Source organism: Ambystoma mexicanum, chromosome 5q (assembly GCF_040938575.1).
Source record: "Ambystoma mexicanum isolate Mex_15411 chromosome 5q, UKY_AmexF1_1, whole genome shotgun sequence".
NCBI classification, from domain to species: domain Eukaryota; kingdom Metazoa; phylum Chordata; class Amphibia; order Caudata; family Ambystomatidae; genus Ambystoma; species Ambystoma mexicanum.
The window spans coordinates 937,918,728-937,934,666 of record NC_090933.1 but is presented as its reverse complement, the minus strand read 5'-3'; positions in this window follow the sequence as shown (position 1 = coordinate 937,934,666).

Genomic DNA, 15,939 nt, shown 5'->3' with positions numbered 1-15,939 from the left:
CATAGGCCTGGAGACAATCAGCTCAGGACTGCAGGCTTGGCTCGCCAAATGTACAGAAGGTCCCAACACCTTTGGTCGGTCTGGGCACCCCAGGATCAGGAAAGGGACTCTGAAGCACATCAGGACACTGAAACTGGACTTCAAAAGACTTCAGGTTTATTTTCAGCAAGGCAGGACACAGCATACAGCACCCCAAAGACATCTCTGCAAACTTCCAATTTCTCTAGCCTCTCTGCCCCTTATATACTCTGGTGAGGTGAGGTAAAGGTTTGATCAATGTACAACCCTTATCCCTGCCTGTGATTCGCTGGCCTATTTGTCACTCAGAACTAGTCTAAACAGGTTTCATCTAACTCATCTACATCAATGTCATCAACATGAACTTCTATGAAAAAAAGTTATCCATTGATGTCATCATGATTTGCAGAAATCCACCATCTTAGAAATTGCCTGACCATGCCTGGCATATCATTATTCCCAGTTATTACATTATGGTTCAATTCAACAATGGCCAGCTAGACCATGATATGATATGATAAGTCATTTATAACGTGCTTGTACACAAGTGTTTCTAGACGTGACAAGACAAGGAGGGGGAAACAGAAGGAGGACAAAACAATGATCTTACTAGGCCTTGTGTCATTCAGATCGTGCAAGTGCAGGTAACTCAATAAGGGCTGCTGCAAGGTGGCTCATAAGTGCAGAGGGAAGGGACTATAGGGTTGCAGATATAGGCCCTTAAGTGCTGGGGGAGCACGGAGGCAGTGTGAGGGCAACTGGACATGCAGGATCCTCTGCCCGAGTTCAGTGGGTGGCCAGGTGACCATGGCACGGAGCAGTCAGGACATAAGCAAGGGAGACGAAGAGAGAACGTGGAATCAAAAAGGAAGGTTTTCAGTTGCTTCCGGAACTGGAGGTGGTTCTACTCATGTTTAAGAGAGGCAGGGAGGCTGTTCCATAGGGAGGTCCCAGCCGAGGAAAGTGATCTGCCCACCACTCTCTTCTTGGAAAAGCGCCTGACCCTCAGAGAGTTGGAGGTGGATGAGCAGAGAGCTAAGAAGGAAGATGTTTAGAAAGAGAAAGTTGGAGGTATTGCGGTCCCATGCCCCAGAAAGCCTTGTGGACGATGCAAAGGGTCTTGAACTTGATCCTTGCAGCCACAGGGAGCCAGTGGAGAGATTTCAGAGCTGGGGAGATGCAATCCCTGGGTTTGACGCCAAGGACAAGTCCTGTTCTGGATGAGTTGTAAATGTCAAAGAGTAGAGACAGGCAGATTTAGAAAGTGACTGTTGCACTAGTCCAGCCTCGAGAGGATCAGGGCTCTGGAGACAGTGAACTTCGGGGGGAAAGTGAGAAAAGGCAGAATACCTCTGAGGAGGTGCAGCTGGAAGTGTGATTTCTTAGAGACGTCAGAGAAGTGAGGAGAGAAGGAGAGGCTGGATTCGCAGATGACACCAAGGTTCTTAGCCTCACAGGAAGAAGCAGGAAGAGGGACCTGTGTGGGCGGTCAGAGAGAGAGAGGAAAGGAGGGAGCAGGTGTCCCAATGAAGAGGATCTCAGTCTTACTGGCATTAAGGCAAAGATCATTGGTGGCACACCATTCCTGAATTGTGGCCAGACGGTCTGGTATGAGAGAAAGAGCAGAGGTGGCTGAGGGGAGCCTGAAAGAGAGCTGGGTGTCATCCGCATAACACCGAAAGATAGAGCAGAATGTAGCGATGCAGTGGGCAAGAGGTGCCAAGTAGTGGTTGAAAATCCAGGCAGAAAGGTTAGACCCCTGGGGAACACCACAAGTAGAGAGTGAGAAAGGAGGTCAACCAGGCCAGGGCCTGACCAGTGATACCCAGGTTGTCACGGAGGCGACTGAGCAGGATAGCATGGTGGACTGTGTCAAAAGCAGAGGATATATTGAGGGGAATGAGGACAGAAAGAAGATTAGAGTCAAGATTATAGAGCAAATCTTCACAGGTGTTCAGGAGAGCAGTATCTGTGTTTCTGGCAGCTCTGAAGCCAGACTGGTGGTCATGGAGACCTGCTTTGATAAGACTTTCATAGGTAGGACTTGTCTAGAAACATTGTCAGGGATTAGAAGGGGAAAGTGGGAGGAGAAATGGCAGAAGACGGGCCAAGGGTGGAGGAGAAGGTAGAGGAAGAGCGAGTGGATGGGATCTCTTGAGTTATAGTGGTGAAATGAGAAGCTAGGGATGTGTCAAAGGCCTGTGAGGGAACAGGAGAGGTAAAGACTGCAACAGGATTGGCCAGATCATTGCAGATTTTGAAAAGTTCGGCTGAGTTGTTAGATGCCGCAGAGAGAGATCCAGGCTTGAAATTAGGCTCTCTTCTCAGAGAGGACTGAGAGTCTGTACTGCCTTTGGAGCAGGCCAGTTTGTCAGAGGGTGAGCCTGATGCCCTCCACTTCCTTTCAGCCTCCCTACACTTGCGTTAAGGGTCGCAAGGTCGGAATCGTACCAAGAGTTGCACTTGGATGTATACTTCAAACGGATCCTCATGACAGGGACAAGAATGTCAAGAGTCTTAGAGATAGAGAGATGAAGGTTAGAGAGGGCTGTGTCAGATTGTGAGTCAGCCAAAGGTGTAGGAGGAGGAGAGAAAGTAGCAGCAAAAGCCTCAACTGACACACACTTCATGGGCCGATTGACTGAGAAGGTAGGTGGCAGTGCTGGGGTCGGCTTCAACTGAGGGGTAGAGAGAGAGAGGTGGAAAGAAAGGAGAAAGTGGTCACTCCAAGAGAGAGGAGGGGTGAGATGGTTATAAAGGGAGAGGTCTGATGAGATCAGAACATCCAGGATGTGCCCTGTGGAGTGAGTCGGGCCAGAGGGAAGGATAGACAGAGGGAGAAAATTGCAGGGGCCTATGATGCAAGGGAGCTCGGCCGTCCTACTTTGTTGCGTGGCCTGATGCGAGTGAGCGCACATGGCCTAAGATGGGACATGGCCTAAGTTGCGATGGAGCGCACGTGGTCTAAATTGCAAGGGAGCACACACAGACAGGGGAGAGAGCAAGCGCTTTGTGCGGTGTGAGGACTGATTGCAGGGAGAACGCATGTGCAGAGGGAGAAGGGCACAGGGTCACGGGGGTGCATGGAGTGTAGCAATTCTAACGCTCTCCGCACCTTCTTACCTTTTGGATGCAGATTGGAGGGTGAAGTCGTCCACGCTCACAATCTGCGCCACTACTCCATTGCTGCCAAACACCAGCATCGCTCAACACTGCAACCTTGTTCTACGAGAGCTTTGTCACAGTGGGTCCAAACGGATGTTCTTAAAGTCTCAGAAGCATGGACATAGCGTAGCGTGCTAGGTGTAATCGGGCAGTGTCTCTTGCGCACCTGCATTGCTGAACACCGTGGCCTTGTCCTGCGAGGGCTTTGTTGCAGAGGGTCTGAATCTCATTTCTAAAGGCTCGGAAGCGTGGAGTAGTGTAGGGTGCTATGGGTAATCGGGCAGCATCTCCTGCCCACTTGTGTCACTCAACACAATGGCCTTGTCCTGCAAGGGCTTTGCGCAGAGGGTCCGAACCTCGGTTATTAAAGGCTCGGAAGCGTGGAGGTGGCGAAGCATGCTGCGTGTAATCGAGCAGCATCTTCTGCGCACCTGCATCGCTCAACACGGCGGCCTTGTCCTGCGAGGGCTTTCCATCAATTCTACTAGGCCCAGTGAGAAAAGCACCAGCTGGCCCAGCCCTCTTCCCTAATACCACTACCTTTTGAAGCAGTAACTGGAAGATTTTCAGGGTCAAATGAGTGCCTTTGATAAGAGGCAGCAGGGATAGTGCAGGGCTGCTGAACATTAGTGTCCCAGCCCTCTCCAATGCCCCAGCTTCCTTCTTTGTCTTCTATTGCTTTTTAAGCGCCAAAGCCCTTAGGCATCCGGGCGCTACACAGGACAGAGACAACATGAAACCAGGAGATAGAGAGAACCAAATCAGAGAACCTTGCCTAGGCAAATTATCTAGTTTTCAAACTTTACCTAAAACAAGATAATTATTTTCTTTTCTCTAATTTTCCGGCTGCTCATTCCATGTTGAGCAATCTGAATGGTCTGATGAGACTATGTGCATCAGAAGACCAGAGGTTACGGGCAGGTTTGTGGACTTCCAATTTCTCCTTCAAGTAGGACGACGCATTAATGAACAAGCATGTGTGACCCAACGTCAGTCTCTTAAACTGAACCCTAGCAGCAACAGGAAGCCAGTGGAGTTCCTTGCGAGCCCCGGATACCGGTTCTCTCCGAGCAATGTTACAGACTGTTCGCACTGGATCTTTTGTAACTTACCCAGGCATTCTTTGCTTGCCCCGCCTAGCAAGGAATTGCAATAATCAAGTCTGGGTAAAACAATGGCTTGAACTATCTTCTTGTTGTTTTTTTGAGTGACCAGGGGGCAAATCTTTCTCAGCACCCTCAAATAATAATTTGAGTTTTTGATCACATAATTAACCTGGGTGTCCACATTAAGTGATGCTTCATGTAAATACCTAGGGTTTTAGGAATATGACCTCCATCTACGCTAAAACTCTTATAAGCTGGGCTCAGCCTTTCTCTAGCATGTTTCATCCCGTAAATCGTTAGTTCTGTTTTGGCAGCATTTAAACATAACCAATTTGAAGTGATCCAACCTTACAGATTTTATTTAGGTTTTCCTGATCAGTTTCGTGGTTTTCGCTGAGTTCCATATAAAACTGGAAGTGATCGGCATAATTGACAAAGAAAACCCCCAGTTTCTGTATTTCAACACATAACGGCTTTATATAAACATTGAACATGAATGGTGTAAAGCAGGCATCCGGTGGGACCCCACAGGAAATCGTAGTAAGGTCAGATGAGGCGTCTCCCCAGCAAACTCTAGTGTTACGGCCACAAAGGAAAGAATCCATCCACTTTATGGCTTTCTCTGAAAAATGGCCCGTATAAGTCAGTGTATTCGACAGCCGTTTATGATCGAGTAGATCAAAGGCTACCGATGAATCGAAAAGAATCAGCAGACCCAAATCACTCCTTTCTAGAGCGGTTAGCATATGAGTTCAAAGGTCAAGGAGGGCACTCTCGGTTCCATGAGCACTACGAAAGTCAGACTGCTTCTTGTGAATAAGACCCATGGCCTCCATGTGATGTGACAGCTGGATGGTAGCCATTTTATCAATTATTTTGAGAAGAAGTGGGGTATTTGTTATTGCCCTAAGGTTTGAATATTCCTTGGGATCCAGACCTGGTTTAATTAATAGCGTGGTCACTAGTACATCCTTGATGGCCGCAGGGACAATACCTTGCGCAAAGGAGGCATTTATAAATCTTCTAAAAAAGGGCCCAAACATTTCCCTGTTCTGGAAAATTCATTTTTGAGGGAAGAAGGTCTCCAGGACAACTGGTCGGGTGCATATGTCTCAGCAAGTCAACTACATCACAGTTTGATACAGAGGCAAAGTTGAAAAAAGCCTGAGAGTCCCAACCTTGCTCCTTCCCTACTGTAACAGGAGGCTCCGGAAAAAGCTGTTTGTCCAAATCTTTGCAGATTCTGGGACCTGCTGAGGTGATTTTATTCCACAAAGGCTTTGTGTGCATGGAGGCAATCATCTCTATCTGGCTTAAAAGATCGATTCAAAGCACCAAGCTTTTCCCAGTTTCTAAATAATTCAAATAGTTCTTTAGTTTCCTTTACATCTTTAGTTATGTGTTCATTATAGAAAGGTTTCTTGGCCTCCATAATCTTACATGTATATTCCTTCTCAGTGAGTTCAGTGAGTTCCGGGCTTCTTCGTTTCCCTGTGTTTCCTCTTTAAGCCAGTTATGCTCAGCCTGTCTCTTCATCTGTCTGAGCAGGGTTAGGTCTGGGGTAAACCAGCTATGGTGGTTAGGACGAACTCTAACTATTTTAAGTTTAAACGGTGCAATTCTATTCAGGAGTATTTTCAAATGAGTATTATAACTGTTCACCAAATGGTCAGGAGGGTACTGGTCGGTCGTTTGAACAACTCGCCAGTTCATTTTTTGGAAATTTCTACTATGAACCTGGCGAGAAATCTCATGTTTGTGCTGATAAGGCAGTGGAAGCTCGACGTTACCTTTAATAAAGAAATGATACGACCATGTACATGGTGCCGTGGTCACATCAACCACCTTAATGTTTCTACTTAAGTATGGCCCTCTATATCAGGGGGCTCATAGTTTTGCACAATGATATCCATGTTTTTAGTGAGAGTTCTAAATCCATGGCTGCCTTGACTCTCGGGTCTCCTTTCCAGTGATTAAAATCATCCAGAAATATTGTAGAACAATTTGGTTTCTGTAAAAAAGGGGTAACAGCTGGACAATATGTTTATTAAAGGTGGACATCTCTGTAGGAGGCCTGTAAATCAGGATGAGATCAACACGGTTATTGTGATTGTGATCTTTGTATGTAAAATTTCACACCCATCACAATCTATCTTGACTTCATATTTTGCCATTGAAAAACGAATGGAGCTGAAACGCTTGTTTCACTTCGGTTTGTATGCTCACGGCTGTGAGGAGATCATTACAGAGTGGCCACTAAATGCTGTAACATGTCCTGGTGGAAATGAATAAAGAATAGTGGGGCTCATTCTGAGTCGGTGGTCCAGTAAAAATGTGCCGGTATCCAATGATACCGGCACTTTACCGGAGTGCCCGAATACGGAAGTGCCGGTGGGGCACCTGGGTTACCCCCGCTAAATGCAGGAGGAAAGCCAGATGCCCTACCAGCCACAAAAGCCCTTGTTAACGCCACTGGCATTCTGGGACTCCATGAATGGGGATCAACACCGTTCCGCCGGCACCCGTAATCTGCCAGCAATGCTGTCAGACCGGGTGCAGGAAATGGTATCCACATTCACTAGTATCTTGGCGGCTCTACCACCAGGATACCAACCGGGTTAGAATGAGGCCCAATGTTTGGAGCACTGTCAAGGCATTGCTTGTAGGATTGTTATATGCTACAGTCTGAGATACCTTCCTTAATGTGTTTAATCGTCACCTTCAACATTCTTAACCTCTCTGCGACCTTTGACACAATCAACCATTTTTTCTTCATCAGACAGCTTACAGCACACTCCGGATGGGTGTAAGCACTCTTCTGATTTTCATTATTTGTGGCTGGTAGATCTCACCTAGTCAGGACGAGAGTGATCAGCCTTTGCCCCTGTGTCCTCCTGTAATGTTCACCTGTCCTGCCAAGGGGTCATCCATCTGTCTGTGCTCTGAATACCATGACTATTCCACGTACTGTTGAGATATTGCACAAATTATGAGAAACGGTATTGGACAGTCCTGCCACCCTCCACTTTAACCCTTTTCAGAGGCTGTACTTTAGAAATGTTTCATTTAAATCTATTTTTGCTAAACATTCTTGTAGAATCACCCAAAGCCCATTGGAGAGATTTTCCTTCCTTGTTGTCTCAAAGACCCTTCAAAAATATCTGTTTCTGTAGAATATCACCAGTATTATGCCGCACAATGAGTTGCATTCCAAGGATGTTTGATCCTTTCTGTACACACATTTTCCCTTGGCATGTCTTTCTCACGCTCTCTCACCTTTAAATGTTATTTCTCGTGTTCAACTTTCTGCTGTCTCACACTTTTCCCATTCTTTGGGGGTAATTTCCATCTCATTTTCGTGCCTTTCCAAGGAGTGGGAGGGCAGCAAAGCAGAGTGTGTATCTCTGCTTTGGTTTTTCTCCTTCGTCCCAGAAGAGCCCATCCGTTTACGCCTGCGTGAGATTTGCATGCAGGTGTAAAACCAATGGATTCCTATGAAATACATCTTGCGTTTACACCTGGTAAATAGCATTAGGAACCCATTATAAAACACTGCCAGCCCAGCCCTCCCTCTCGATTTCTCATTCCATCTAAAGCACGTGTGGCAGGGCAGTGTTTTGACCATTTGGTATATCTGGACCCAGTCTTTTGTTCACCTAAACTATTCATATGCTCCACCCACCTTTTCTTCCTTGCTTTCTGATTGTATGCAATATTTTAGTATGGACCGACTCACTTGTGTAGCCGCAGATAGAAAACTATTCTTGAAAGATGACAGCTTCCATTCTATTTTTAAGTGGTATAAGATAAATTAGAGACCTGGCCTCCAGCAGGGGAAAGCGAATCAAAGGGAGGACGGCAGTAGGATCTTCCGGGCATTTGCGGTCTCCCCTTCCGGCGGAAGGATGCTTCCTCTTCCTGTGGCACACAGAAGCGTTGTCCTTTCTACTTCCTAGCTGATGGCACATTGCGGGAATGAATCCAAGCAAAGGCTGCCTTGAACAGTTAGACAGCACTCAACTCACGCTCAATGTGTGTGCCTGTATGAAGTGGGTGGATTAAGCTAGAACTGCGGCTGTAAACATTCTAAGAATACATCGGAGCCATATTAGAGAGCCATTGCACCACTGCAAGTGCAATAAGCACCAGGGCAAAACGTGCACTAGTGCAAAAACATAATTTCTCTGTTTTTTGCTGGCACTAGTGAACTTGTTGCACTGGTGGTCTGGGACGTTGTTGCACTGGTCATCTGGGACGTTGTTGCACTGGTGGTCTGGGACGTTGTTGCACTGTGATCTGGGACGTTGCTGCACTGGTGATCTGGGACGTTGTTGCACTGGTGATCTGGGACGTTGTTGCACTGGTGGTCTGGGACGTTGTTGCACTGTGGTCTGGGATGTTGTTGCACTGGTGGTGTGGGACGTTGTTGCACTGGTGATCTGGGACGTTGTTGCACTGGTGGTCTGGGACGTTGTTGCACTGTGGTCTGGGACGTTGTTGCACTGGTGGTCTGGGACGTTGGCGCACTGTGAACTGGCACGTTGTTGCACTGGTGATCTGGGACGTTGTTGCACTGGTGGTCTGGGACGTTGTTGCACTGTGATCTGGGACGTTGCTGCACTGGTGGTCTGGGACGTTGTTGCACTGGTGATCTGGGACGTTGTTGCACTGGTGGTCTGGGACGTTGTTGCACTGTGGTCTGGGACGTTGTTGCACTGTGATATGGGACGTTGCTGCACTGGTGGTCTGGGACGTTGTTGCATTGGTGGTCTGGGACGTTGTTGCACTGGTGGTCTGGGACGTTGTTGCACTGTGGTCTGGGACGTTGTTGCACTGGTGGTCTGGGACATTGTTGCACTGTGATCTGGGACGTTGTTGCACTGTGATCTGGGACGTTGCTGCACTGGTGGTCTGGGACGTTGTTGCACTGGTGATCTGGGACGTTGTTGCACTGGTGGTCTGGGACGTTGTTGCACTGTGATCTGGGACGTTGCTGCACTGGTGGTCTGGGACGTTGTTGCACTGGTGATCTGGGACGTTGTTGCACTGGTGGTGTGGGACGTTGTTGCACTGGTGATCTGGGACATTGTTGCACTGGTGGTCTGGGACGTTGTTGCACTGTGGTCTGGGACGTTGTTGCACTGGTGGTCTGGGACGTTGTTGCACTGGTGGTCTGGGACGTTGTTGCACTGTGGTCTGGGACGTTGTTGCACTGGTGGTCTGGGACGTTGGCGCACTGTGATCTGGCACGTTGTTGCACTGGTGATCTGGGACGTTGTTGCACTGGTGGTCTGGGACGTTGCTGCACTGTGATCTGGGACGTTGCTGCACTGGTGGTCTGGGACGTTGTTGCACTGGTGATCTGGGACGTTGTTGCACTGGTGGTCTGGGACGTTGTTGCACTGTGGTCTGGGACGTTGTTTCACTGGTGGTGTGGGACGTTGTTGCACTGGTGGTCTGGGACGTTGTTGCACTGTGATATGGGACGTTGTTGCATTGGTGGTCTGGGACGTTGTTGCACTGGTGGTCTGGGACGTTGTTGCACTGTGGTCTGGGACGTTGTTGCACTGGTGGTCTGGGACGTTGTTGCACTGTGATCTGGGACGTTGTTGCACTGGTGGTCTGGGATGTTGTTGCACTGGTGGTCTGGGACGTTGTTGCACTGTGGTCTGGGACTTTGTTGCACTAGTGGTCTGGGACGTTGTTGCACTGTGGTCTGGGACGTTGTTGCACTGGTGGTGTGGTTTCAACAAGAAATGCAGTTGTACAGGTGGCATTGTCACTTAACTGATGACCAATCTAGTACAGCATGAATTCTGAATCTGCATCTTACACAATGTTCGAGAACAGGGCTAATGCAAAGGACACGTGTTGGTTGTTTGTGGCAAAACGCCTTAGCCGTGGTTCTGTTGTTCTCTCACAGTGTTTCTGGAAAGTACTCAAACCTTAATTGCTCTCTTTCTAATGGAAGCGGAGGCATGACCTTGTTAATTAGAATGTATTTACTAAATGTGTGATTTTCACCTTCATAGTTACCCAGCGAACCTCCATTTTGTTGAGAAAAGCTCTCTGACTAGAAACAAAACAGACATTACAACTCGCTTTTTTGTATTAGAATTACCTCAAAAGCTAAAGACCAACAAAGACTAAAACTATGGAGGACGCAAGAAATATAGCACTGATTTACAGGCGCGGATTAAATACCACAATCATTACTGTCAGCCAGCCAGCACTGATTTGCACGGATCTCTGCAGAAAAGCACCGTCTGTGGCACTCGTAGCGCAGCCAAACATACCATGATACAACCTAATAAGCATCCTACTTTGATTTGGCAGTAGTTAGCCCACCATCAAGCATATACTTACCTGATAGAAGCTCACTTCCACTCAGCATCATCAGAATAGCCCGGTTTCTGTCAGTCTGCCTGAACACCCAGCCCGCGCAAACTCTAGGAGCCTGCTGCATGCTACTGATGAGTACTGCACCTTCAAGGCAGACGAGAAGCAAAGTGAGCACCAGCGACTCTGCACCTGAGTTTTACTTGTTCAGTTCTAAGCTTAGCTCAGCAAGTTTGCACATGAGGCACAGTTCACCAGACAGTGTCACCTCATGTATACTCATTTTGCTGCTGCTTAAGTGACTGGAAGGGTGTTCTAGAATGCCCCACCTCATTGATACCACCCGCACAGCACACAGGCCAACACTGGTGCAAATATCAAGAAAGCACACATTTACACAGCATACCCACAGTACACCTAGCACAGTGTTCTTGGGAAGCCATTGAGGTGGGCAAGTAACCTACTGCATGGCAGCATCAGTGCTTTTGCAATTGTCTGCACATTTTATTGTTGGGAATGGGAAGCGCTTGTCTCTGCCAACCTTTTTCATCTGGTGCAAATGCAAAACATGTTGGTGCAATTGTAAACTATCTAGACGCACTTCTGAAATTGCCATTTTGAGCTATGACCTCAAGATTCAATTCTGTGTTTTGGTGAAAATGAACAGAGAATGAATTGACTCCTTGCATGTCGTGTACAAACTGGCTGATGTGTTCTTATCTTTGTTTCTGATCATCTGCCTTCTTTCTTTGATGTGAAGAGCTTTTGGTTTTGAAGGAGTTTAGTGTAATGTCAGTAGAATTGAAACAAAGGTTTTTACATATGTTAAAACTGTAGATTTTTCGAATAAAATAAATAAAAAAATAAATAATAGGAAATTGTGGAACGTGTAAACACAGGTCTGTGAGAGGTTATAACGCATCAGGGGAACTCTATATCTTATCAACAAAATGTCAAGTAGAGCTCTTGAAAAACGCTGATGCAAGGCCCACGAACCAGAAGAACTGCTATCCCTCAAAGTCTTACTTTTCAAATGGCAGACCCTGGTATTCGAAGCTAGCGCTCCCAAACCAGTTGAATGGCAAGGGTCCATCTTGTGGTGAAAAGATGTACAGTGTCTTGAAATGTTGTGCACGGTCAATATCAAAGATAGTTGGGGTCTACACCAATGCTGAGATCTGTGGGCAATGCCACAAAATCAGCCTATAAAAAGGTGACTCATTGAGGACCCGCTAACACGTACTCTACAGTGGAGAGCAGCACAGGCCTTGGTTTAGATGTGTTCTGAGGAACTGAAGGGGTAGCTAGTCTTTAGTTATAGTCCTTTCTAACAAACTCCTCCAATCGGGTTAAGATCAGAAACGTGTAGTCTCTATGACCATGATTGTATCCTGGAGTGTCTATTGAGATTTTACTGTGTCTCTGATTCTTTGAAATGTCTACATTACACAGGTAATTCAAGCCCATGACATCTACACCATTAAATATCAAATGTATTCTGATGAAACTCAGCTTTATGATAGAATAGCAGAAGCTCAAAGAGAACACCACCAGATCATGGTCTATCTCATTATGGGATCGATCAGGGCCATCCTTCCATCCTGGCTATCCCCAAAATGACAGTCACTGAGTCCTTGCTCTGATTGGGTCCAACCTTCATCTTTAGGCCAAATCAGGCTAGCCGGCCCACCACCCAAGGACTATTTATAAGGCCTCTATCTGAGCCTTGGAGGGTTCCCTGCCCACATCATCACCCTCCTCACTCACCATCTTGGAACTGTTCACCAGCGTGCAGCCATCTGCATCATAAACTTGTAACCCATCTGCAGCCTCTTTCTTTGCAGACTACATGTGAGTTATGCCTCAAACTAGTCTATGCTTTCCGCTCACTCACAATTCTCAACCTAGCTCAGCCGTAAGCCAACCTCTGTGGCCTCAGTCTATGCCTCACTCCCCACCTCTTCCCTTTACTACATTGTGTGCCTTTGTGAATACTTCACATCTTGGTGTGTTTTTCCATCTCCACACCCCCATCTTGCATTGCATTGTGTGCCTCTAAATATTTCAAATCTTGGTGTGTCTTTCCATCTTCACACCCTCATTTTGCATTGGATTGCCTGCCTTGTTAATATTTCAAATCTTGCTGTGTTTTACCATCTCCACACCCTTATTTTGCATTGTATTGTGTGCCTTTGTGAATATTTCAAATCTTGGTGTGTTCTTTCTGAAAGTCTACCCTTCTGTGTGCAAGTGTTCCCGTTGTATCGGTTTGCTCCCCCTTGGCTACTCGGTCACCTGGTGGAGTTTTTGCCTGTGAGGTGGAGCCTCTTACTCTATCCTCTAACCTGTATCTTTCCACCACTCCTATGACACTCATATCTCCCCTATCTATTCTAACGGCTATACTTTAACCTATCCCCCTTCTCTCCCACCTCGCCCTTAACCATTGCCACTGTCTATGGACCACCTCGCTCCATCTCATTGTTTATCTCAGAATAGGCGGATTTCTACTCCTCTCACCTGTCATCTACCTCTAAACTCCTCCTACTTGCTGATTTCAACATCCACCTTAACTCCTCAATCGCGGCTACCACTATTCCTTGTTCTTTGCACCTTGCTCTCCCTCTCCATTTTCCCCTCTGGTGCCAACCACTCAGCTGGACACACTCTCAATGCCTTCATCTACACTGATCTTCTCTCCCCTCCTCTCGCCACCCCTCTCTCCCGGTCAGACCACTCACTCCTATCCTCTCACTTGGGCCCTTTCGGCCCCCTGACCTCTCCTCCCCCAGCTCTGCCACCCTCGTTCTCACACATTCGCCTGATGAAACGAGAGTCATCTGCTGCCTTCGCTTCTACCTTCATCCCCCCTCGCCCCCCACTGCAGACTATACCTCTGATGCTGCTCTTAGGAACCTCCACCTCGCTATCACCAACACACTCTATACTTGCCCCAGTTATAAGGATTCACCTGAAAAAGGTCACCAAGCACTCTCTCCTTCCCCTCTCCCCCTCGCTCCCCCCTGCAGCCCCTAGCCTCCCATCCTACCTCTGCCTTCCTCTCCTCCTTCTCGCCTATCACATTGGACGAGGTCTCTAGGGTTGTCTGCTCTTTGAGGGTCTCCTCCACACAGGTCCCCCCCTGTTCTTCCGGAACTATTAAGGACAACATCGGCTCCCTTGCGCCTGCACTTACTGATTTCTGAAATCACTCTCTTGCTACTGGGTCCTTCCCTTCTTCCCTGAAGCACTCTCTTGTGCGCCCCCTCCTAAAAAGCCTTCTGCAGATTCCTCATGTCCAGGTAACTATCACCCCATCTCCATCATCCCCTTTCTTGGGAAACTCCTGGAGATATTGGTCCTCCCACAACTGACTCAGCACACTGAGCTGGTTGGTTGCCTACACAACCATCAATCTGGATTCAGAGCATCCAGAGACATTGAAACTGCTCTCCTGAACACCTTTGAAGAATTGCTGGCATCTCTGGACTCTAACTCTCCTGCTGTTCTCATTCGACTCAATCTCACCTCTGCATTTGACACGATTAACCACTCCATCCTCATAAAAAGACTCCATGATACCGTTGGCATCACAAGGCGGCCACTGGACTGGTTGACCTCCTTCCTCACCGACCGTCCACCCAGGTGATCTTTGGCTCTTTCTCCTCTCCCACCTCTATCTTTGGCGTCCCCAAGGGCTCCAATCTCTCACCCTGGCTCTCTAATGTCTATCTCACCCCACTTGCTCACCATATTACTACTTCCAATGTTATGCAGATGACACCCAACTCTTCTTCAAACTTCCCTCTGACCCTCTTGCTATTTCCTCTACCATTTGTGACTGCCTCTCTGCTATCAGTCCTGGTGTGCTTCTAATGACCTTTGCCTCAATGCAACAAGACTGAAATCCTTACTTTGGGGATTCCTGCTCCCATCTTCCTCCACTCTCTCTGGCCACCCTCTATGGGCTCCCCCACCTCCTTTTACTGAAGCCAGAAACCTCAGAGTCATCTTCGACTCCTCTATTTCTTTACTCCCTCACATCATGGACCTTGCCAAAAAGACCCATTTCCAACTCCACCTCCTCAGAGGTTTACTTTCATTCCTCACCTTTCCCCAGAAGCTCATTGTCTCTAGCCCTGGTACTCTCTAGGCAGGACTACTGCAACAGCTTCTTCCTTAATCTACCCTCTTCCTCTCTCCGCCCCTCCAGTTTATCCAGAATAGGACTGCAATAGTTATCCTTGGCCTCAAGCCCTGGGCGATATCTCTCCAGCCCTAAAATGTGTCAACTGGCTCCCGATTGCAGCAATGATCAAATTCAAAGCCCTCTGCATCATCCATAAGGCTGACTGGAGACAGGGACCACACTATCTACAATCTGCCTCACCAAATATTCTCCCTTCAGGTCCCTACATTCTTCCAGCTCCAACTCTCTGTGTGTCAAGCGCTTTTCTAAGCAGTGAGCTAGAGGCTAATCTCTTTCCTCGGCTGGCTCCCTCCTCTGGAACAGGCTGCCCCTCCCTCCCCATCTTGAGCCGGATCTTCTCAAATTCTGGAAGCACCTCACGACCTTCCTCTTCACCTCCTCCTTCCACCTACCCCTCCTGTGATAAACCCCTCAGTCACTGAGATTGGTGGCCTTGTTCACAAGGCATAGTAGGACTACCTCCACCCTGTTTATTATTGTATTTTATTGCCTTTGTCCCATGTTCCCTGTGGGTGCTCTGAAACTCAATGTCTTGCTGTATAAGCGCCTTACAAATGCTCAATACTTAAATAAATAAATACACATTCTCTGAAGTATGCTTCCACTCTTGAATTTACCCCCATGGATCACCACCATCCTGGAAGTGATACCGTCTCACATAAAGTAAGACAAACTTATCCATGGCTTTCCAGACCAGTACAAAGCCAAGCTTCAAAGAGCACAAAAACATGAACCGACCTCATTGGAGGTTGAACTGGTCTGACCACATACCACAGAACATAACCCATTAAACAGAGGGTGGAATTCAGTACTATTTAACTACCCCTCAAAGTGGTGGAGGGGAGCATATCCAACTGACTAAGCAGATCTTTTCTGCGCTACAAACCACCCAAATGCCAGGGATGGCTACCCAAAAAATGGAAGTGCAATGACTTTAGGTTACGAAAATTGCACACACAAGGCTTAAACCTGTAGAACTCTCGCTCTTTGCATCAGCAAGTACAGACATGTTTGCAAAGGGCAACATCCTCAATTCCAATAAAAGGTGCCTTGCTTCTGTTGCCACGTCTCATTCCCAACTATTGCAAAAAAGCTCCACAG